This window comes from Phycodurus eques, chromosome 11 (assembly GCF_024500275.1).
Source record: "Phycodurus eques isolate BA_2022a chromosome 11, UOR_Pequ_1.1, whole genome shotgun sequence".
Taxonomy (NCBI): domain Eukaryota; kingdom Metazoa; phylum Chordata; class Actinopteri; order Syngnathiformes; family Syngnathidae; genus Phycodurus; species Phycodurus eques.
Window position 1 is genome coordinate 21,379,263 of NC_084535.1, and position 25,315 is coordinate 21,404,577.

General features: G+C 41.7%; 1 long non-coding RNA gene across 2 annotated transcripts; it reads left to right on the plus strand.

Annotated features, from left to right (window-relative positions):
- Positions 1-841: 841 nt before the first annotated feature.
- Positions 842-25,204, plus strand: LOC133409925 (uncharacterized). 2 transcript variants are annotated; one of them, XR_009769470.1, is made up of 4 exons: positions 842-1,038; positions 2,671-2,744; positions 24,892-25,004; positions 25,086-25,204. It is a non-coding gene; the product is annotated as an uncharacterized LOC133409925 (long non-coding RNA). The 2 variants fall into 2 exon arrangements; XR_009769471.1 differs by lacking the exons at positions 842-1,038; positions 2,671-2,744 and adding an exon at positions 20,939-21,026.
- The last annotated feature ends 111 nt before the right edge of the window (positions 25,205-25,315 follow it).

A 25,315-nucleotide genomic window follows, 5' to 3' on the forward strand; every position in this document is an offset into this window, starting at 1 on the left:
AAATCATCAACATTGCATCAAAATGGAAGTTGATTTCATTCTGTTTACCTTGACCTCCAGACTGACTGCAAACTACAATTTCACACTGGTTTCCTTATCTTTGTTTCCTTTCTCCTTTACCTTTTTTTCTATTTATCCATTTGACTGTTTCCATTCCGGTCTATTTCTCTTTCGCTTCCTCCTTTGATGACTGTTTTTCTTGGCACACTGGCAGTTTCGTTCCAGTGACAAAGCAAATTTCCCCCTTTTTTTCCTCTTTCTTTTCTTCATGAGTTATTCCTGGCCAATGGCTCTGTGTCCACAGGTGTTTCTCTCTGAAAAAGTTGCTCTCATTTTTCTTCATTTGCATCCTCACTGCATCACCCCATCTCATGAATGAGTTTGAGTATGTGCATTTACCATTTTCCTCCGCTGATCTGCGTGAAATCGTTTTCATAGACACATCCTTTAGATTACATCTACAGTATATGAGTGTGCATACAGTCAGGAAGTGTGTGTTTGTGTGTATCACTCCAGAATCTCTTGATTTAGGAAAGCCTGGCATGGTTGCTAGTGTTCCATGGTGAGCGAGGCAAGTGTTATGTAATTAGACCTAGTTCTATCGATGCTGCAGATGTGTGTTTTAGCTGTGTGTACGTGTATGTGTGGGTGGGTGTTATGGTAAGCTATCCATCTCCAGGGCATCTGCTCTCCATTATGGTTTAATGGATGTCAGATAAGAACATGACAAACAGATTTGGAGTGCCTGTGAGTCGCCTCAACACACCCACTGGGGGAGCTAGAAACTCACTGCAAATAGGATAATTCTTCCATTTGTCCTCTCCTTGCTTCCCATCAAGGCCACAAAAAAAATAATTACAGTCAAATAGTTTTTGCTGATAATTTGAGGTGTTTCAGCTTGTATGTCTGATGGGTGGGATTTGTCATGAACAACACAATGAGTTCCAGATGATAAGAAAACCATTAGAAAGTTTGCTTGTTCAACTTGACTCTCACCTTTTGGAATAGTCTGAACTCTACCTAACCTGACAGTGCCAGGTGAGTTCTGCTTTCTATCTGTTGTGACTGTTTTTCCTCTTTATTTCTTTTTTTGGTTTATTAGTTGCATTTAGCCACCAGTCCTCATAAACATAAAGCGTGTATCTACTGTAGAGTTACCCCTGTAGTAAAGCTCAGACACAAAAGATAAATGGTCCTGTCTTCCTTTAGCTTGCACCTTTCCAGGACCACCCTGCATTTTTCCAGATGTTTTCTCTTTGCTCTACTTGGACAGAAGAAGAACAAAACTGTAGTGGATGCTCAAGGCCGTAAATTGTCACTTTTGGAAAAATACCAGCATTGAAACTTGCCACAGAATGTTTACATACAGCATTTCTGAGGAACCACAACACATACGGGTTCATAAAAATCACACAAATTAGAAGTCTTGCTATGTGGTGACCATCAAATAATCAAGTCATGGATACTACCACATATTGGGATCTGTCAGGAAGTGGAGTTAATCAAAATGGAACTTGTAGTGGAAACTGAAGACAACTCATTCCAGGGTGCTGGCTGGCCTACATTACAAATAATTTTGCCAATAAGAACTAGCAAAAATTGAAATACCTGTATCTGTTCGATTCTGCCACCGTTACGATGCCAGCCAATGCCTCCATCGACAACTGAACAGAACAGAAATGAAACCAAGACACGGCAAACTGGCTACCAGACTCACGGAGGATAAATAGCTTGATCCCCAACAAGTATCACAACTTAAAGGTCCCATATTTTACCAGGCCAACTTGCTCTAATATTTTGGAGTTATAATGGCTTTACGGTGCCTCAGTAAACATGTGACATATGAATTAAAATCATCCACGCATTCCTGACTTCCAGACGTTTTTCTGCCAAGAGGCCTGAAATCACGTCATTCGAATTTCTCAAGCTTATCTTCGTCACGAGTAGCAAAGATATCCGCTTACCTCTCCGCTCCGAGCCAGCGCTGTCAACATAACCAACACGTGTACCCTCACAAGTGGGTCTTCTGCAAGGAGGCAACCAATCATAAGAAAGGGGGCGGTCTTCGCCAAATATGTACAAAGCCGATACAAAAATGGGTCAAACATAAGTAGCCGTCAGAGGGCCCTTTTCTGGACACTCGTATGACAAAATGAAGGTGCTTTTTGAAATGAAATTGACACTTTTATACTAAGTCCATGTAAGACAGTCATTCTATGGAGGCCTAAATAGCCAACATATTGGACCTTTTAGTAGCTTCTTGATCATGAAACATCCTCAAACAAGTCTAATTAGGCTGTTCATGGATCTCCAATATGTTACCCAGTCTTGTTAGCTGATGTACATGAAGCATGAATTTGTCTGTCAGTTTTCTGAGCTGCTCTTCTGTCTTCATTCCCTTTATTACGTTTGTATAGTTGGCCTCACATTGATATTGCATGTATTTACATTGGGAGAACAGTTTATCTGAATCTGCACACATCCATGCATGTAGACCTAAATGCATATGTTAATATACAGGATATCAGATATGTAGAAAAGGTACTTGTACGACTCATCCCTCTGAGTCCAGTTAGTGTGTAAATATATTAATAGCGATTGCAACACTTCCAACAGGCCCGGGCATGTACAGTAGATATCATGGCAGTTTTCTCTGTGTGTGTTCATTAGTCATAGGTTGGAGGGAGGACACCTAATCCTCAAGTACAGACAACTACTTGTTTGGACTACAGCCAGAGACACAGGTAACAATCTGTCACTTTATTGTCAAAACACACTTGATTTTATTGCTTCTAGCTCCCCCTGTTCAATGTACCCATAACAGACACACCCCAATAAGCCTCGACCTTACCATATTAGTTCTATCTTTACTGGACCTACATGACTGATTGAAAAACATATCCTTTCATACTGATATAAAGATATCCGCGGAAGAGGGCCACACTACTGCTTAATGAAATTAAGTAATTAATTTTGTCTTTGAGATGGATGAGCAGATACAATTTAAATTACCATTTTGACATAAAAAGGGTAAGGTTTTGCTGAATTCCATTCTCTTGTGTGTTTTCACATAACATTAAAGCCACGTTTCCATCAATCATTAAAGTTCAGTCCACTTTGCCATGGTACTGCTTACAACAGTAAATCCAGATCGAGCTTGTGTTTCAGGGATTGTAGGCAAGAGAAACACAATGAAGAAAGATAGCAGCACAAACAAGGAGAAAGATAGCTGGGATAGGCTCCAGCGGCCCGCAACCCTAGTGAGAATAAGCGGCAAAGAAAATGGATAGATGGGATTCGAATCCTCTCTATCACAATTCACAGTAGTGTTTAAATGGGGCGCGTGTTTTTTTTTTCTTTACTTTTTTTTCTTCTTTTTTTCATTTCCTTCCAATTCCATTATTGCATTTTATTGTAGCAAGAACATATTCTCTGTCAACCAATTGATGAACAGCACTGTGTCTAGTTCCACACTATACACTGCACCAGTGTCAAACTCAAGGCCCGGGGGCCAGATCCGGCCTGTCACATCATTTTATGTGGCCCTTGAAAGCAAATCATATTCATCAACTTCATAATTCTTGCTAAAATCTGTAACAACATTTCAAATTTTCATGTGTCATAAATAATAACATTGAGATATTGCAAGCATTTTTTGTTTCCAAACCCCTTTTTGTAGTAACATGAACAACAGTTGAACAAACTATTATCCTTGACTTCTGATTTCAAAACTAGATATCCACACATTTGTTGTGTATATGTAATAATATAATGAGACGATTAAACATTTATATGTTTGTATGCTATAACGGCCCTCTGAGGGAAACCAAACCTACAATGTGGACTGCAACAAACACTCATGCAGGGTACTATCATACCATATTACTGCAACCACAACCCTGATAAAAAGGTACTGAAAGGTGGGATGACATCCATCCATTTTCTACACCACTTATCCTCACGAGGGCCGCGGGCGTGTTGGAGCCTATCCCAGCTAACTGCGGACAGGAGGCGGGGTACATCCCTGAACTGGTCGCCAGCCAATCGCAAGGCACAACAAACAACCATTTGCACACCTACGGGCAATTTAGAGTCTTCAATTAACTTACCGTTTTTGGGAGGTGGGAGCAAACCGGAGTACCTGGAGAAAACCCATGCAGGCATGAGGAAAACATGCAAACTCCACACATAGGCGAGGCTGGATTTGTACCTGGGTCCTCAGAACCGTGAGGCAGATGTGCTAACCAGTCGGCCACCTTGCCGGGACATAAATTTGATTTTTGAAATGCCTAAAATACATATCAAACTGAAATAAAATTACTGCTTTGGCAAAACAATGACTCATATCACAAGTCAGCCTTATTCTTTAGTGGTCAGTGTTCTATTGTATATGTCTTGTCGATGATGGCTGCTCTGTGGATCTGAGGTAACACATGAGGTAAACATTTTAGCTAGGACTACAGTCTTTTATAGAGGCTTTTATGGGATTGCCAAAAGATTGCCTTAGTTAATAAATGAAGGCTTGTTGAGGCCTGTTTTTTTAGCAAACAGAGGGGAACGCTGGCTGCCAGAGAGGGCTGTACACGCAAGCATGTATGTTAAAATTATTGCACATGCACACATACTTCAGTTTTGTGGTTGCTATGGAGATGGGTGATATGAGGCCTGGCACAACATTTCAGTTATCTTCCACTGAGAGGTATGTTGGTACATCCAACAACCAATTAGTGGAAAGTCCATTGGCAAACTTAAGAGCACACAGATGCCTATACATCTGTTAAATATCATTGCCTCCCATTCGACAGGGAAAGATTGCTTGGTACTTGAAAAACAGACAGCAATCACCATCCGAGAGGATGAAAAGCATCAGAGCGTGTAAAGATGGGGAAAGTAGGCGAATGGAAAAAAACACAACAGCACTAGATCCTACTTTACCTGTTGGTTACTGGCCTACTCCACAATTGTAGCAGGACCCATACTGTATTTCAGTATGATTATATTAGTTATTGACTTCAAGCTAAAAGATAGCAGGCTGACATTTAACTTTATTACCCAGCTAAATGGCAGTAATGAATAACATGTACACACATTGAGTGCAATCAAGAACAGCCACTGGTCCTGCTATAATGACTGAAATGTGAGCCATGAAATAGCAACCCAAAGACAATAGTCTTTCTAGTGTCAGACGGTGAAAGAAGGCAGTACTCAAAGAGTCTAGCGATTCACAGCACAGCACAAGAAAACAGTCTGACTGAGAAAAATCTTAGATGGATGCTTTCTGTACGTAAATAAATAGTGGATGTGTCCGACGGCAAGAGGACGTCTGGTCATCCAAATAAACACATGCAAGCTCACACGCTGTCACGTCCTGATAACTCTCAGATGGTCTGGATTACAACTAGCACAGTCTACTCTTAATGCAAACAAACTCCCAAACTTGTTCAGTCTTATCACAATTAACTCTTATAGTCACCCCCAAACACACACTGGCATGTATAAACATGCACGAACGCAGACATGCAAGCATGCACGCACACACACTAAGTACTTGCTTATACCTTGGAGCAGTTTACAGTTGGGGTTTGGTTCTTGTGTGACTGTGTAATTAATAGCCTCAGGGTGTGAATGTTAATAACAAGCATATCACTTTATTTTCCGCAAGAAAAAAAACGCCTGAAATTGTGTAACAAATAAATGAATCCCAGTATTGGAACTGGAAAAGGAAAAAGTGCACATCATTCATCTCCATACCATACTATATTATTCCTTTCCACACAGGAAGCTGGAAAAAAGAAAAGAAAGAGCATATTGACATACATTATGGTAATGATTTTGCTATGGAAAACCACAATGTATCACACATAATCCAATTTGTTTGCTATATACTGTAAGTACATTAATGCAGCTGATTTGAATAAATAGTTAACTTGTGTTGGTTAAATATTTTCATTGTTTGCTTGTTAATGAATAGACTAGGTGTACAAAAGTGAAATATATTACTGTTAGAAAACAAAAAACAAAACCTCAATTCGGATGTTAATCCTGCGTGTTCCAAGACCTTAGCTGATTTTTAGGTAATTTGCCACATGATTTTTATAGTTTTATAGTTTTAATATTAAATATTACTAGTCTAATTTATATATATATATATAGTAATAAGACAAGAGATGCTCAATTGGGTTTAAATCAGGGCTCTGGCTGGGCCATTCAAAAACAGTTACGGAGTTGTTCTGCTGCCACTCCTTCGTTATTTTAGCTGTGTGCTTCGGATCATTGTCTTGTTGGAAGGTGAACCTTCGGCCCAGTCTGAGGTCCTGAGCACGCTGGAGAAGGTTTTCGTCCAGGATATCCCAGTACTTGGCCGCATTCATCATTTCTTCGATTGCAACCAGTCGTCGTGTCCCTGCAGCTGAAAAACACCCCCACAGCATGATGCTACCACCACCATGGTTCACTGTTGGGGACTGTATTGGACAGGTGATGAGCAGCGCCTGGTTTTCTCCACACATACCACTTAGAATTAAGGCCAAAAAGTTCTACCTTGGTCTCATCAGACCAGAGAATTTTATTTCTCACCATCTTGGAGTCCTTCAGGTGTTTTTTTTTTGTAGCAAACTCCATGCGGGCTTTCATGTGTCTTGCACTGAGGAGAGGCTTCCGTTGGGCCACTCTGCCATAAAGCCCTGACTGGTGGAGGACTGCAGTGATGGTTGACTTTCTAGAACTTTCTCCCATCTCCCAACTGCATCTCTGGAGCTCAGCCACAGTGATCTTTGGGTTCTTCTTTACCTCTCTCACCAAGGCTCTTCTCCCCGAGTGCTCAGTTCGGCCGGACGGCCAGCTCTAGGAAGGGTTCCGGTCATCCCAAACGTCTTCCATTTCAGGATTATGGAGGCCACTGTGTTCTTAGAAACCTTAAGTGCAGCAGAAATGTTTTTGTAACCTTGGCCAAATCTGTGCCTTGCCACAATTCTGTCTCTGAGCTCTTCAGGCACTTCCTTTGAACTCATGATTCTCATTTCCTCTGACATGCACTGTGAGCTGTAACGTCTTATATAGACATGGGTGTGGCTTTCCTAATCAAGTCCAATCAGTATAATCAAACACAGCTGGACTCCAATGAAGGTGTAGAACCATCTCAAGGATGATCAGAAGAAATGGACAGCACCCAAGTTAAATATGACTGTCACAGCAAAGGGTCTGTATACTTGGCTACAGATATTTCAGTTTTTATTTTTCAATAACTCTGCAAACATTTCAACAATTCCCTTTTTTCTGTCAATATGGGGTGCTGTGTGTACATCCATCCATCCATTTTCTTTCCTGCTTATCCACACTAGGGTCACGGGCTGCTGGAGTTTATCCCAGTTATCTTCGGGCGGGAGGTGGGGTACACCCTGAACCGGTCGCCAGCCAATCCCAGGGCACATAGAAACAAACAACCATTCGCACTCACATTCACACCAATTGGCAATTTAGAGTGTTCAATCAACCTACCACACATGGTTTTGGGATGTGGGAGGAAACCTGAGTGCCCGGAGAAAACCCACCCAGGCACAGGGAGAACTGTGAGGCAGATGTGCTAACCAAACGATCACCGTGCCGGTAAAAAAAATTACTTAAATGATTTTAGCAAACCCTGCGACCCTAACAAGGATAAGCGGTGTTGCAAATGGAATGGAATCGATTTTAGCAAATCGCTGCAATATCACAAAGAGTGAAAAATTTAAGGGGTCTGAATACTTTCCTTACCCATATATATATATATATATATATATATATATATATATATATATATATATATATATATATTAGAGAGAGAGAGAGAGAAAGTGAAATTATTAGAATTAACATTAAGTTATTATATATTATTGAGTACTAATATTTATTTCCATAACATGGCTATATAGAAACATCCAGTCTATTTATATACCTCTATTTGCCACTTTTCATCAGTTACTACAGAGAGAGTGCAATACTGTCTAAAGACTATCTATGTTCGTGGATCTGTTGTAGAAATGAAACAGTAATTTAAACAAATATGGCTTTTAGGGAACATCTGAGGCAAACTCTAATCATTTATCCGTTCAAACTAAGTATTTCTAGCGTTAGTGGTGAGCACATCTACCTCATAGTCGAGAGGTTTTGCTTTTCTGTGTGCAGTTTACATGTTCTGCACGAGCTGACATGGGTTTTCTCTGCGTACTCCAGCTTCCTCCTACATTAAAAAAAACATGCATATGAGATAGGTTTAATAAAAGTTCTAGATTGAATCTGATTATGAATAATTTTTTGTCTATATACAGGTATGCTCTGTGATTGGCTGGTCACCAGTTCAGGGTATCTCTGAAAGTCCGCTTTGATGGGCTCCAGCCTCCAACTCACCTGCAACCCAAATAAAAATGGAAGGATAGATGAATTGTTATAGCAAATATTACTATAACATACTCAGTTTTTATAGTTAAAGAGAGCCAAATGATTTCTCTTAAGGCATTATTAGGCTGTCTCGAGGTGCTGTTTGTAGAGAACATCAAAATGTATTTTCTTGTTGTCAGAATTGAGGCAAGAATGCATGTATACATGCACGTATAAAGTAAAACAATTTCAGAAAAATGCTGTTCTTTAAATTGAGCTAATCCACAAAAGATAAACAACAAACCCTCCCCACAAATTAAACTAGTTGCATATCATATCCAGGTATGAAGTTTGAGATGTCAAGTTGTCAAGTGATGACACAAAGGGTGGATGAGATTTGCCTGGAGTTCCTAAAGGCTGTGGATGTTGTCGGGCTGTCCTGGTTGACATGCCTCTGCAACATCGCGTGGACATCGGGAACAGTGCCTCTGGATTGGCAGACCGGGGTGGTCGTCCCCCTTTTTAAGAAGGGGGACCGCAGAGTATTTTCCAACTACAGGGGGATCACACTCTTCACCCTCCCTGGTGAGGGAAGAATGAAACGGGAGATCGACAGGCGGATCGGTGCAGCGTCTGCAGTGATGCGGACTTTGTATCGGTCTGTTGTGGTGACGAAGGAGCTAAGCCGAAAGGCGAAGCTCTCAATTTACCGGTTGATCTACGTTCCTACCCTCACCTATTGTCCCGAGCTGTGGGTCATGACTGAAAGAACAAAATCCCGGATACAAACGGCTGAAATGAGTTTCCTCCGCATGGTGTCCGGGCTCTCTCTTAGAGATAGGATGAGAAGCTCGGTCATCCAGGAGGGGCTCAGAGTAGAGCGGAGCCAGATGAGGTGGCTCGGGCATCTGATTAGTAGGATGCCTCCAGGACGCTTCACTGGTGAGGTGTTACGGGCATGTCCCACCGGGAAGAGACCACAGGGGTCACCCAGGACACGCTGGAGAGACTACGTCTCCCGGAGTTGGCCCCGGAAGAGCTGGATGAAGTCGCTGGGGAGAGGGAAGTCTGGGCGTCCCTGCTAAAGCTCCTGCCCCCGCGACCTGATCTCGGATAAGCGGAAGAAAATGGATGGATGGATGGATGGATAATAAAAACATTATTTCCATTCTTATGTCTTTGTCACAACTGGCTGTGATTGGTGAATTAAAAAAAAAAGATCTATTGTAGATGAGTCGTTATTAAAATCAAAGACTAAAAAATTCAAAGTAACCCATAATCATCAGAAAAGAATTTACCACTGACTGTCTTCAAAACAGATTACGCTCAATGTATTATGACAAACCAACGACCACAATATGTTCCGTGACTTTTCAAACTTGGATGTGGTTGTGTTTTATAGCAAAATTTCCAATGGAGATCAAATATATTTCGAATAATATGTCACAGGGTCCATATTCTCCCTATGTTTAAACCTTCTTAGAAACAGTTATTGTAACATTTTAAAATAGCATACAGCAGAAGTTAAAGGTACAGTACAATATGCACGTTTTCAAACTGCGAGCAGTAAGCGTTCGAACTTCAAGCTATCAATGTGTTTCAAGTAAAAGTAGCACAAACATTGCCATCTATCCTTTGTATTTCTTATCCCAGTTGTGCGGTAAGCTTAAGCATGCTCCAGCTCAGCTTAGGCTTCACTCCAGAGAAGACACATTCTGAGCCGAGCATTAAATGGTTAACTAAAATGGCTGGACACAGTCAAGAAGGTTCGTGGAAAGAGCCTACAAGGAGGTTTTCTGTTAAGAAGCAGTGATGTCATTCACAGTATGTTTTTCACACACACTGCAAGAAGCAGGCTTAAACTTCAAAAAAGCTCTTTTAATGGATGGAACATAAAAACACATTTATAGAAATCATAAAAAAAATACTAAATGTAAAACAAAAAACAAAAAAATGTTTTATGTTTTTCTAATGCTGCTACTGTAGTGGGGGAAATACTGTATTGTTAGGCTATGCAGATATTTTAGGTTTCAAGTGCGTACAGTATGTGCGTTTTATATCCATTAAATACACAGTGTTCATTCTAGCAAAGATAACAAATAAATGACCAATGAGCCATATTGTTTTATGTCTTACTGGATTTTGATGGAAATTAGATATGGCAGGCTGTAATAGGCTGTGCAGTTCCCATACTGATGGAGGCTGGGCGAAAAGATTGGAGGGGGAGGGGGTGATGAGTTGAAACGAGAAACAGCTGCTGCTGCTCTTGTCAAACTTAACGAGGAAACGAGTTGGAATTTCCAAGTGAAATGTTGGAGCATGAATGTATATCAGTGTGCTAGCATGATCCTGCAATACTTACCAGGAGTATATATTCAGGAGTATTTCTGTCACACTTTCTGCACGGACTGCTAATGTGCTACAGTCTTAATTATCGTATTTTTTTTTTTTTTTTTTTTTACTGTTGGCAGCTTCAAAATACAAGGTTCTCAGAAGTACAGTAGATCCTTCAAAGTTAAATGCTGTCGTACAAAGTGGTAAAATGGGGGATTCAGTATCAATAGTTTGGTAAAATATGTCTAAAAAGGAGTGGAGTTCACACCATCATCATACATGGCATCATAACTCCACAAGTGTTTTGCTTCATAGCCTATTTGGCTTTTATGCGATGCCACCCGGTGTCGGCGTCCGAGCACATCCGGAAGTGGGGGCATGTTTTATGGTGTCAAAAGTTGAATTCATTTTTCATATGAGCAAAAGTATTTGAACATGTGTTTGACAGGTTTGTTTTGTTGTTCAAACTATAAGTTGTGCTGAATGTTTGCAGTTGGGATTGCTTGTAAAGAATACATTTATATAGTTAGAGGTGTAACCAACATGAAAACCAGAGAGCTATCATAGGGTAAAAAACAAACTATTGTGAAGCTGAGTGAAGATATTACACTACCTGGAAACATCAATGTGTTCAGTCTACAACAAAAATAAAGGAATGAATAAAATGTTTGTGGGATACTGTATGTGAATATGCCCATCTCAACAATTATTTTCCCTCCCACGTTTAAGATATTTACTATAGTATCGAAGTCACATTTGATTCTTTTTTGATGAATGAAGGCCGCAAACCGAAAAATCACACATGTTCTGTATGTGAAAGAAAGGTCCAGTTCAAGAATAAACATGTCTCCTTTATGGACCATGAATCTTAGAGTGAGACCCACCATATGGAATTAAACATATGTTTGCATTGCAAGATTCTTGGATTGAGAGCACAATTCTGGGGTTGACCCTTAAATGCCTCACAAATCATACAAGCGTGTTGGTTTAGTTCATTAGTGGTCACCTTATGGTCAAGAGACTCAGCCTTTACATCCTCCATTAGTTCTCAAGACCCACACACTTTACAGTCCCTCATTCCTCCTAAATCTGCCCCATACTCAACCCTGGCATTCTAGTGAAAAATAAATAAATTAATAAATCTGTGGCTGTTATTTTGATTGAATTCCCAATAACTTTACCAAGATTACAGTTAAATGCAGAAGGCTGGAATTCATGCCTCCAGTACGGGGGCCAATCTGAGGCCAGTGTGAGTCTGGTGCCAAGCAGGGAGGTGGAAAGGTCATTGCTTGTTTTTTTGTTTTGTTTTGTTTTTAAACAAACAGGTTTATTTGTAAAACAGGTTTATGGCCACCCAGTGGACAACTGGCCACTAATAACTTTATCCACTGAGAGCTATAACAGAGCTTCATGCTATTGTGTGTGAGAAATAAAACACATAGCGTGTGAGTGTGTATAATTAATTGATTTTATATGTTAAGACAATGGTGTTATGCCCTGCATGCTAAGGTTTTACAGTCTGACCTATTCTGAAAAACATGACTACCATCATGACTCAGACGTGCGTGCAGGATTCAAAGCTTCATATCCTCCTCCATGAATTTTCACAGTCCCACACTGATTTGTTCTGCAACTGTTGTTTTTGCTGTATTGCAGTTGCTCAGTGATGGCTCAATCATGATCAATTATGAATAGAGAGCACACTGCTCTTTTCAAGCAAGATGTCAAACACAAGTCTTTTATTCTTCATTCCTGTCAATCACTCAAGTACAACCCCAATTCCAATGAACTTGGAACATTGTGTTAAACATAAATAAAAACAGAATACAATGAATTGCAAATCATGTTGAACCTATATTTAATTGAATACAATACAAAGGCAAGATATTTAGTGTTTTAACTGATAAACCTTATTGTTTTTAGCAAATAAACATTAATTTAGAATTTTATGGCAGCAACTCGTTCCCAAAAAGCTGGGACAAGACATAAAATACCATAAGTGTGTATGGTTGAGGCGGCACGTTGGACGACTGGTTAGCACATCTGCCTCACAGTTCTGAGAACCCGGGTTAAAATTCGGCCTCGACTGTGTGTAGTTTGCATGTTCTCCCTGTGCCCGCGTGGGTTTTCTCCGGGTACCCTGATTCCCCCCCACATCCCAAAAACATGCATGGGTCAATTGAAGAATTGTTGTTTGTCTACTGTATATGTGCAATTGGCTGGCGACCATCTGAGGGTGTACCTCGCCTCTCGCCCGAAGATAGCTGGGATAGGCTCCAGCACACCCGCGGCGCCCCTGTGAGGATAAGTGGTACGGAAAATGGATGGATGGATGGTGTGTGGTTGATAAAATTGTTTTGATGGCATAGATGCATGAAAAATGTTGCGTTATTTAAATCCCGGCTTTCAAAGCTGTCATTTTGTCATTTTGTAAATTTCATGTTTCACTGAAGCAGTAGTGGTTCTCAAGGTTGAGAGGTTCCGCTTTTGAATTTTAGCTGAGTTGAGTTTATATGTTCTCCCCGTGGTTCTGTGAGTTTTATCCAGGCATTCTGGGTTCCTCCCACATTCCAAAAATATGCATGGTAGGTTGCTCCTTTAAGACACTAAATGGTCCATAGGTGTGAATGTGAGGGTAAATAGTCGTATGTTTTTATGTGTCCTGCGATTGTCTGGCAGCCAGTCCAGGGTATACACCACCTCTTGCCCAAAGCCAGCTGGGATAGACTCCCGGTCAAGCTTGACCCTAATGAGGACAAGCTTTCTAGGTGGATAGATGTTCTCCTTCACAGTTTACAACAGATGTTCTTCAGCCTTTCAAGGATTGATTGTTTTACCCATGACGATTACATATTCATTTGGAATTGTGTAGGACACAAGATAAGAAGACATGTTTGTATTTGAGTAGTACATTCAGAGTGTCCAAATAAAGAGGGAGCTGAAATACAAGGCTATACTTATTTTTTGTCAGTGCTCACAATTTGTAGCTATTTTCCCCTAAATGAATAACCACTTTGTTGTCTGCAACATCATCTGCTGATTTAATGGTTTGAATTGATTTCCACATGTTCTGCTGCTCATTATTGATACAGAGCTTTTTGATTCTCTTAAAATGTAATTTTCATGAGAGGGAAAGGAAGGGAAAAAAAACAACTAGGTTAGCCATCATGTTGCATTGGCTTGTATTTATTATGGCTTCTGACTTCACGTGTGTGTGTATGTGTGTTTAAATGAATAAGTGTCCCAACGTTGCAGAGCAGAGGGGTAAAATATACAGCAGGCCTGATTTCACAACACAGTTTGACGCTTAAATTGTGTTACACTGACCAGAACCCGTTTATCATGCATTCACACACACGCGCACACACGCCCAACACACACACACACACACACACACACTAATGCAGCGGTTGCCCAGTGCTCCCCAGAGTGCAGGTTTGGTTACAGAGTTAAGTGTATGGCAGCGGTGACACGACTGACACTTGACTCTACTGCTGTGGGCAGTTAGGAGTTATGAAGGCCTCCACTGACTGCCCACCACATGCACTCCCAGGCAAAGCGTTGTGTCTGAGCTGCGAGTGGGTCTGTCTGTGTGCAGAGCTTCAGTTCCCAGGATATGTACCCCACAGCTGTCCTCTGTGGTGCTTTGACTATTCCTATTACAGTTTTTCGGATCTCTGGAGAGACATTCCCACGGTCCTTACCGAAATCTTACTGTGAACACATTTACCTTGGCCAATCATACGTGATTGACTCACTCAGGATGCAAATTAATAGGAGTTGTGAACAAACCTTAGACTCCTATCTCACTGGCCTGGAGACTAGTTGACCACCTGATAGCGACTTGAGGCTGAGCGTAGATGGCTGCCGACGAAACTTCAGGACATGTCGCCCATTTGAGAGTTTGGCCCCAAATGAAAAGAATATTTATGTTCAAATGGGCTGCAAACTCCATCTACACTTGCATGCAACAAGCACCGTGCCTGACGCACATTACTCGCTTTTCATCGATTCAAATGTTTTAATAATTGTGAGAAGCCAAAATTGAAATTACGGTTATAATTTGATTAATTGCCCAGCCCATACATTAAAAGTGTAAATGGTTTCGTCTGAATTGCACGCTGTTAGTAAGCCTGTGTGTCTGCATTAATAAATTACACATGGAAACCGATGTCTCCTCTCTGTAGGCAATCAATCAATATTACCGTAGGTTTCCATCTCAGTATTGAAAAAAACACACACACATAATATACAGTTTATATGTATTTAAAGTGGCACGAAGCAGATATCAGAACAGCTCGGTGACGTTATTTAAGCTCTCAAATAAATGAGGAAATAAGCGATGGGTTGACTTTTTGAAGACACGCAGAGCGAGCTCCATGACACGACCACCCAACGGATTATTTTGTAAACTTTCACCAGAGCCAACATGGCTTCGTGGGTAATGTGATCCTAGTGAATGGGGCAGTACTGACTGTCTAACTACTTAGGCTTCCTCCTACCCTCCCGCTGTCGTCAGATGCCGTGCTATGACATTATGTGGCCCTTATTATTCAAGTTTTGAAGCCTGATTTTATAAACTTAGCGACTTTTTTATTGATTCAAATTTGGCAGGCTTGTTAACATTACTCTTCTCTGTGGTGTGTCAAATTTACATGACATGTTTTGGGCCTGTTTAGTGCCACTTTAAAGAATATAGTATTTTCGAACGGTGTGACCGCTGACCCTCAAACAACAACATGGGGTCTTGTTGCTGTTGATGCAGTTTGTGGCTGGGGCTGGGCTGGAGTCTGTGCTTCTCAGTCATTGCCAGTAAAAAAATGTGATTTCCTGGGTCCACAAAAACAAGGCGAGTTAAAACTACAGTCTTTGGCCAAGCAAGATGTTTGATTCCTGATTGTACTCTGGCAAGAATATCATGCCTTGACTTCTTGTGTGCACAAACACAAGGGCCTGTTCATTGTGTGTGTGGATTTGTGCTTGTATAAGAGTTCCCCAGACTCAACATGTGTTGTGGCTCATCAAGCCAGAACATGGAAACTTTGAGTGTCTGCAGATGTTGAGAAAGAGAAGATGAGTTTTTTTTCATGCTTGCATTTGGTTTGAGCATGTTTCCTCACACGCCACAAAAACTCCCCAGCAGACCTTCATCACCCGAATCAGAGGCGCCCTAGGACAATCTCCTAGAGCACATGCTTCTCACCGCTCATCACGTCCCATCTCCAAAGAGTGATGGTCTTAGGGATCAGGGCTCCGCACAACATCTGTGCAGGATCCAAGAACAGACAAAGATATAAAACAAAAACCTTCAGTTTTTAACCAAGTATCAGGACGTAATGAAAGGATAGGGACAGTTGGACTCGAGAGCCTTTAATGTGAGCAAAGACCAGACGGTACTATCCATCTTCGTATAATGAAATTAACATACTATCAGCCATAGTGACTAATCCTGAAATATGACAGTGGCCACTCCGTAATCTACCCACAAGATCCCCATGAAATAGCATCGGCATCCGGATGTGCCCACAGATTGGCTTCCACGCCACACAGAAGGCTATTCACTCGACAAGATGCGTGGGAGAAAAACTTTGTCCTTGGAAAGTATACATAAAACCTGTGGTTTTAGCCATCTCTCACCATTGTCATTATACTAACGGGATTTCTCACACTGCCCCCTCCAGACACCTGTTTGTTTGTGTTAAGAGTCCAGTCAAGACAGACTGAGCAATGCTACTTTAGGGATCAAGAGGGCAATCTGTGTGGAAATGTCAGTGCACCTTTTTTAACGACCCAACAGTTGCTTTGTCTGCAGGAGCATTTTATTAAAAATCCTTCTGAATAACTCATCAGACTGATACTTGGGTTTTTGTCTCACAGAAATGGAACTGCACATTTATTTTGGATGTACTGGCCACAGGTTTTGTGCAGCCAAATATCTGCAAAAGTACTCTGTGATACATGCAGGCGTGGGAAGGTCCAAGGAATGTTAAGTTCCTAGTTTTGTGTCAGCAAAAATCTCATTCATCATCAGGATATTTACACAATATTTTGCTCTCAAACACTGTAAACTATATTTGACAGCAATTTGACAGCAAATGTAAAATATGTGACAAACTAATGATCACAGAATCACTTGCAATTTCATTTTATATTGTATTAAGTCAATGTGTTGGCAGTTTTCAGTTATTTTCCTATACTGAAGGAAAAATGATGGCCATGGTAGGACTTATCACTGGATGACTAAGTGCGCCTTTTGTAACGCAATTTGTACCCCACCTTCTTCCCATCATTCCCCTCTTTTGGTCCATTGAGGACTTATGCAATGCAATACTGTTCCTAGTTAGGGAAATCAAGTTAAATAAACTGTGACAAGAATTGAATCCAACCAGGGGCTGTTATGCAAGGAGAATGTTACTTCATAGATGAATGTATCTTGGAACTGCCACACCGTACAGTCCCAAGACCTGTATTTATTTTCTTTAACACTGGAATTGTTTTGTAAGATTATTGATGATGACAGAAAATAAATGGAAACAATTAAATCAGAATTCATTTAAGATGTAAAACCAGCTGCAATTTAGTGGATCACATTTACTGCACGTTCACCCTGTGATTGTGTAGGGTTTCTCCTTCCTCCTACATTACAAAATAAAGCAAACAAAAAACATGCATAATAGGTTAACTGAAGACTTGAAATCGTTCATAGGTGTGAATGGTTAAAGGGGCACCCTACAGTCTAACCCAATGTCAACTGGGATATGCTGCCAACAGGACCCTAGAAAATACATGGAGACCACCAAAAACAGCAATCGAATCATGTACAAATAATTTTAAAAGCAAACTAATTGATTAACAGGCAGGAAGAGCAGATATTCCATACACAGCAGTGATTAACTTCTTCTTTTCCTTTCAGCTTGTCCTGTTAAGGGTTGCCACAGCGTGTCATCCTTTTCCATGTAAGCCTATCTCCTGCATCCTCCTCTCTAACACCAACTGCCCTCATGTCTTCCCTCACGACATCCATCAACCGTCTCTTTGGTCTTCCTCTACCTCACTGGGCTGGCAGCTCCATCCTCATCATCCTACCAATATACTGACTATCACTCCTCTGGACATGTCCAAACCAAGTCTGCTCTCTCTAACTTTGTCTCCAAAACATCTAACCTTGGCTGTCCCTCTGATGAGCTCATTTCTAATTTTATCCTCTGAGAGCGAACGTCAACATCTTGATTTCCGCCACCTCCAGCTCTGCTTCTTGTTGTCTCTTCAGTGCCACTGTCTCTAATCCGTACATCATGGCTGGCCTCACCACTATTTTATAAACATTGCCCTTCATCCTAGCAGAAACTCTTCTGTCACATAACACACCTGACACCTTCCTCCACCCGTTCCAACCTGCTCGGACCCATTTCCTCACTTCCTGACCACACTCACACTCTGAACTGTTGACCCCAAGTATTTGAAGTCTTCCACCCTTGCTATCTCTTCTCCCTGTAGCTTCACTCTTCCCCCTCCACCCATCTCATTCATGCACATATATTCTGTCTTACTTCTTCATTCCTCTCCTTTCCAGTGCATGCCTCCACCTTTCTAATTGTTCCTCCACCTGCTCCATGCTTTAACTGCAGATCACAATGTCATCTGCAAACATCATGTTACACAGGGATTCAAGTCTAACCTCATCTGTCAGTCTATCCATCACCACTGCAAACAGGAAGGGGCTCGGGGCTGATCCCTAATACAGTCCCACCTCCACCCTAAATTCCTTTGTCACACCTACAGAACACCTCACCACTGTTCTGCTGCCCTCATACATGCCCTGTATTAACATTGGTATTGACATACTTCTCTGTCACTCCAGACTTCCGCATGCAGTACGACAGTTCTTCTCTGGGTACTCTGTCATAGGCTTTCTCTAAATCTGCAAAGACACAATGCTGTTCCTTCTGACCTTCTCTGTTCTTTTCCATGAAAATCCTCAAGGCAAATAATGCATCTGTGGTACTCTTTCTAGGCATGAAACCATACTGTTACTTGCAAATACTCACTGCTGTCCTGACTACTCTGTCCCGTAACTTTATTGTGTGTGTCATCAACTTTATTCCTCTATAGTTCCCACAGCTCAGCAGATCATCCTTGTTCTTAAAAATGGGCACAGCACACTATTCCTCCATTCCTCAGGCATCTTTTCACCTGGTAGAATTCTGTTAAACAAGGTGGTCAAAAACTCCACAGCCACCTCTTCTAGATGCTTCCATACCTCCACAGGAATGTCATCAGGACCAACTGCCTTTCCATTTTTCATCCTCTTTAATGCCTTTTTTACTTCCCCATTGCTAATCATTGCCACTTCCTGGTCCGCCACACTTGCCTCTTCTAATCTTCCTTCTCTCTCATTTTCCTCATTCATCAACTCCTCAAAGTATACTTTCCATCTATCCAGCACACTACTGGCACCAGTCAACACATTTCCATTTCTATCCTTAATCACCCAAACCTGCTACACATCATTCTCATCTCTATCCCTCTGTCTGGCCAACCTGTATAGATCTTTTTCTCATTCATTAGTGTCCAACCTGCCATACATGTCATCATATGCCTCTTGTTTGGCCTTTGTCACCTCTACCTTTGCCCTACGTTGCATCTCCATTTCTTCTTTTCTCCTCTCCTCACTCCTCTCAGTGTCCCACTTCTTCTTTGCTAACCTCTTTCCTTGTATGATTTCCTGTACTTTAAGGTTCCAACACCAAGTCTCCTTCTCTCCTTTCCTGCGAGAATATACGCCAAGTACTCTCCTGCCTGTCTCTCTGATCACCTTGGCTGTAGTGGCCCAGTCTTCTGGAAACACAGCAATGATTAACTGATCCACTTAAACGAGATGCTGCATGTCAAGCGGTTTTCCATAGAAATAAAACAGGTTTGACCAGGATAAAGAACCTGAGCAATTCTGTTGAGCTATGTCGCTATGGCTACGATTATAAATCTATTTGCTATAGCACTTCCTCATTGGGGTCGCCGATGAACTGGAGCATTTTCCCGCTGCCAGTGGGAGAGACTGGGTACACCCTGGACTGGTCACGAGACAATCGCATTTACACTCACCTATGGACAATTTATAGCCTTGACCCACACAGCATATTTCACCAAATTGCATGCTTGTATCATCAGTTGAATGATTCTGTCCCAAAATCGCCTCTAACTGCTCCACTTCATTAAACCTACCATGCATGTCTTTGGAATGTAGGAGGAAGCTGGTTACCCAGAGAAAATCCACATAACATGGAGAGAAAATGCAAACACACTGGCGGGGCTGAGCCAAGATTCAAACATAGGATTCCTCGACTGTGAGGTTAAATACTATGAGATTTGTGAAATTTAAACATGTATTTCAGTCAGTCTGGTCTATTTGGATGATTGCATTGGAAGGCAAACTGTACAGAAATACCGGTACATAACAAAACTGATTCATGCCCACCTTGGTTTTTATCATCAGGCAGGTTCTTTCTTTAAATATGGCTAACTAATAAAATCGTTTTTGTGCAGGATCCAAGAACAGACAAAGATATAAATCAGGTTCTATCTATTTAACTGCAATTTGTTTTGTTGCATGATAACTGGAAAATGTTTATCCTGAATAGTATATAGCTCAGTATTGAGGTAATGCGACTTTGGGGGGGTCATTGGTAGTGAAGTGGTTCACATCATTGACTTGATTTCAGATGGTCACTCCTTACCTCATTTTCTATGCCATCAGTCTGTGAGTGATAAGCTACAGCCTCTAATATGATCATGAACAGGATTCGATGATGACATTGAGTCTGATTTATACAGAAGAGCTGCTTCGAAGACTTCTTGTAGAAACGTTTTATTTGCTGGCAGTTGAGAAAATGTGATGACACATGATGCCTGCGGCTTTCCATTCGGTTGCAGCGTGAGAGAAAAGTGGACCAGTCAGCCACCTTATGGCCACAGTCATGTCATTTTCTTCCCAAAACTTGTGACCATTGCTGAGACCTGGAATCAAAATGGACTCGTAAGTTTAGATTTCCATTGTACCAGAAGTTTGTATTTTTAATTTTTTCCTTCAATCAGGTGGTGATCCCTAATACCTCATTATCCACAGTGTTCATTGGTTATGTAAGTTGAACAATACCACAGATGGCTCTTTCCATTTGGAGCAATCATTCCTTCCTCTTTCTGTTTCCATCCATCACTCTGTGCTAGGCCACTTCCTGCAGCTGAGCTCAGCACTGATAGCAGCTTGGTGCATCCCACTGGACCGACCTTTGCCCTCATGTAGCGGATAAGGAAGTGTCAGTGGGAATAGGCCATGTCAGGTGGGTCTCTGCCTGGTCCCTGGCTGCTCCATTGCATTTCTATTCTTCCCTGCATGGAGTCCTCCACATGTGTTTCCTGTTGTTTTTCTCACTAACAGGCCTGTGCCGGCACAGCACACCAAAGCTGAGGCCTTTTTCCTGAATCTTTGTTGGGCTTGGCCTATGGGAAAGGCTTAAATTTAGGTGTGCATGATAAGAGTCACACAACCCTTGAACTTTTTTGTAACATGACAAATACAACTGAGACTCATCATTATCATTCTGTCATTTTACTGCCCAAAGTTATATTTTGAGACCATAGTGTCATATATCTACGAAGAGTTGGAGGGAAAGATTCCGGAGCAGACTGTGGATATTCTGATTTACAGTATCCCACAGATGCTGTAATATTTTTTTCATTAATCTCTAAAATGTGTGCCAACAGTCAGTTACTTTGTGGGGTACTTTCAACCACCTGGTTGGTGGTTATTGAATTTTGTTGCCAAAATTACAGGCACAAATTTGCCTGGCCTTGATAATCAAGGAGTTTTATATAGTGGCTTTGTCAGATATTTGTCAGTAAAGCACAAACCTCCAGTAATGTGCAAACTGTTTACAAAAGTGAAAAACTAGCGTCACACGTGTTTGTCCTTCCCCCCCCCCGATTCTTCCATTCTATTAATAACATGAAAGTATCTCAACTTTGTCGGCATCCTCCAAAACTAATTGTGTTTTTTGATGGTCCATGCACGTCTTCATAACATTTTGTGAAGTCAGGAGGCTAGTTGGTGCGAAAGTCACTTTATTGTGTGCCCAACACAGTAAGAAGTGACTTTGCAGATGGGACTGTGCAATTTTTTATTCACAGTAATCTAATGGTACCACTCATCTTTGCACGTTCACAGTTGGTGGGACAAAACAAAAACACTAAACATAATGAAGGAAAAGTTAAATTTACATCAATCATCTTTGGGTAATTTTTTACATTCGGATTAGTGACCAACATTAATGATCAGTTAATGACGCGATAATTGACGCACTGTCCTGCGTAATAGAAACTGAAAAAAGTGTACTTTTGCATTAGTGTAGTTGACACCAATGCAAGATGTCCACCAGTTTTTTTGTTTTTTTTTCTCGGTTAAATTGATTGGACTCAGCAGCTTGCTGTGTGATGGATTGATGAAAAAATACACTTGGAGTATTATGAAGATTGCAGCATGTCCCACTTCAAGAAACAGTCAACATTAGACAGTGGAAATTGGACTGTTCTGACCTAATTATCTCCAGCAGATTGCAAAGCCAGGCTGTTTATACCGCCTCAGATTTTTCCATAAAATATGGAGCTTGTAGAGACTTTATTAGAAGCAGCCGGGCTCATCTGCTCTCTCTCAGGCTCTGGTTCGTCTACTGGGACCTCAGCCCTTTCAACTGAAAGAACACCAAAACCAGAACCTCCCCCACCTTGACAGAGCACGACTCTCGCATTTCCAGGGTCTCAGAGGCCCCCTCTGTGCTGCCCCCCAAATGTTTTCCATCAAGGAACCGGCATACTAATTTACAGTGTGGTGGGAGGAAAAAAAGCTGGCGTTTCAGCAGTTCACTCTCTTCTTCCCGCTCCCTTCGGCACCCCCTTCTCTCTTCTTGCCCCCTCTTTCCTGACACAGCATTAGTGTGCCAGTGTGTGACATCACCGCACTCATCTCCACAAGACATGCAGACATTCCAAACAGAGACGGAAAATGGCTTCGAAAGGGGATGTGCAACTCCCCCGCCAGTTAACCTCGACCTCCTTCAGCATGGGGATGGTGGTTAATCTTCCCGATGAGAGGACAAGAAGAAGAAGAAGAAGAAGAAGAAGAAGAAGAAGAAAAAGAAGAAGAGGAAGAAACAGGAGAGTTGGCTGCAGAGCTTTTTTTTTGAAGCATGCCTTTCTTTTGTACAGACAGTGGACATTTCTAGACAGTTTATCCTGCTTTCCCGGATCTATCAATTTTAGACAGGAAAGACTTCTCATCAGGTTTCCTTCTCTTTTGCCCGGTGATTTGTATAATAGGAACTGAGATCTCAGTACTGGGCTGCTCTCCTTCTATTGGCCACAGGTTTGCCTTGGCCAAAAGCCAGCCAGCTGCCTGACACTCCATAGCATGGGAACATCCTGCCATACACGCAAATCACTCACTTTTCTCTTTCCACATTATTGTAATAGATACATGAAACGGTACCGAAAATGTTTCTTTTAGGAATCTTTAGTTCCATGTGGCTCTCATTTCACTCACAAATGCAATAAAGAGGCAGGTTATTACCTGGTAATGCAGCAGGATGTGTATTTGTGCGTGCACATGATCGGGTGTGTTTGACTGCACTCTAGCAGAGTGCCTCCAATGGAGGCCTGCAAAAAAGAGATTAATGAATGTCTGCCCTTGGTTTCTTCCAGGGGGCTCTCCAGTTCACTTTAAATCATTCACAAATACATAGACATCTGCACATGCTGCCACTTTAAACCACGCTTAAGCACAAGCCCAGGGTTCTTCTTTCTTCCAACCGTTTGATTTATACGCCCTCAGTCAGAGTGAAATGCTGTCCACAGATGGAAAAGTGTATTTTGTGTGGGGAAGTGTGTTTGCATGTCCGTGGAGCTGTGCACGTTGTGTTGTGTGAGTGCTCTCTGCTTTATGTGCGTTTACTTGTGGACCACTCGCAAGAAGAACAAGAAAGCGAAGCCCTCTTCAAAGCATCACCAAGATGCCAAGTAAATGCTTTGTTTGGCTGCCTTTTTTATTTTATTTTTCTCATTAATCATAGTTCATGTCCAACTAATCCTTCCTTCTTTCCCCTGATTGCAGGATGTGCGTGTGTGTGTTAGTGTGTGTATCTGAGTGTGTGTGCGTGTGTGTGTGTGTTTGTGCATGTGTGTGTACAGGACCGTGGGGGCAATTATGGTCGTCATCAGCATGCAGTACAATAGCAAAAAAATAAAGAAGACAATAAATTGGGCATGACTTTCTCCTTACATCCAACTCTAAAGCTATTCTTCAAGTAACTTATCATTAAAGGTGTTAGATAGTGCTGTTTTGGTAAAAGAAAAGGAGTCTCAATTAATCGAGAGGCATGCTCAATGGATTAACACATCCCTAGCCTTAATGAACAAATGTATAGCAGGGAGGAACGGCTGACCCAAATAAATGACTTCTCCAGCAATCAAGAGGGCCCGGTCATATTTTCTTCTCTCGAAAAACTCAAACATTCTCTTTAGGGCAACTTCAAAAATCATGAAATTGGGGTCAAATGCATAATTATTTCCCCCAGGAAGCGGAGCAGAGACTGACGCAGGTTTGCCCAGTGCACCTCGTATGCAGCGGGCGAAATAAGTATTTAACACGTCACAATTCTTTTCACTAAATATACTTCCAAAGGTGCTATTGATCTGAAAATTTCACCAGATTTTGGGAACAACCCAAGTAATCCATACATACAAATAAAGTAGAACAAATTAGCTCAGAAATTAAGTTGTGTATAAAAATGTGACACGACACAGGGAAAAAGTATTGAAGCCAATCATACCACCATAAACTTGCCTCGATCAGGTGCTATCGAGGCAATGCATGCATACATTAGGATGCATACAAAGCATCAATTCATTTTCGATAACGCTTGTCCTCCTTAGGGTCATGGGTGTGCTGAAGTCCATCCGAACTGACTTTAGGCAAGAGGTGGAGTGCACCCTGTGGACTGGTCAATTGCAGGGCATAACAACTCCATCCGACTACAAATTTGTAGGAGCAGAAGTCAGTCGTGAACTGAGTACAGTGAAATAGCAGAAGTACGTCGTAAACCGAGTGCTCCTCTCGCCCTCTCTCTCGGTCTCCCTCCCTCTCTCTCTTCACAGTAATCAGCACCACCTCTGCTGCGCACCTGTCATCAATCAGCCCTCATCATCACCTGCATATAAGCCTGCCAGATCCCGGAAACCCTCGCCAGAGTATTGCAGCTTCTCCAACGGTACAACGGCTCCCCAGTCTCCAAGTAATCTACTCTATTCCTTGTTATCGTTCTGACCTCCGTGTTCTTCCTCGTCCTCAGTGTATCCTCCCTCATCAAGTGGATCTCTGCCACCTCGCCATCAAGTCAGCCACCCTTCCTCGTCGCTGCCTGCCACGTATTCTCTGCATCAACAACCCGCCAGCGCATCTCAAGGACCATCCCCATTTACCTTTCAATAAAATGTTCATCACAACCTCTCAGCCTCCGCCTGCTCTTGGGTCAGGTCTCCAATCCGATCATGACAGAAATTTTGGCACCCTATTTTGTGC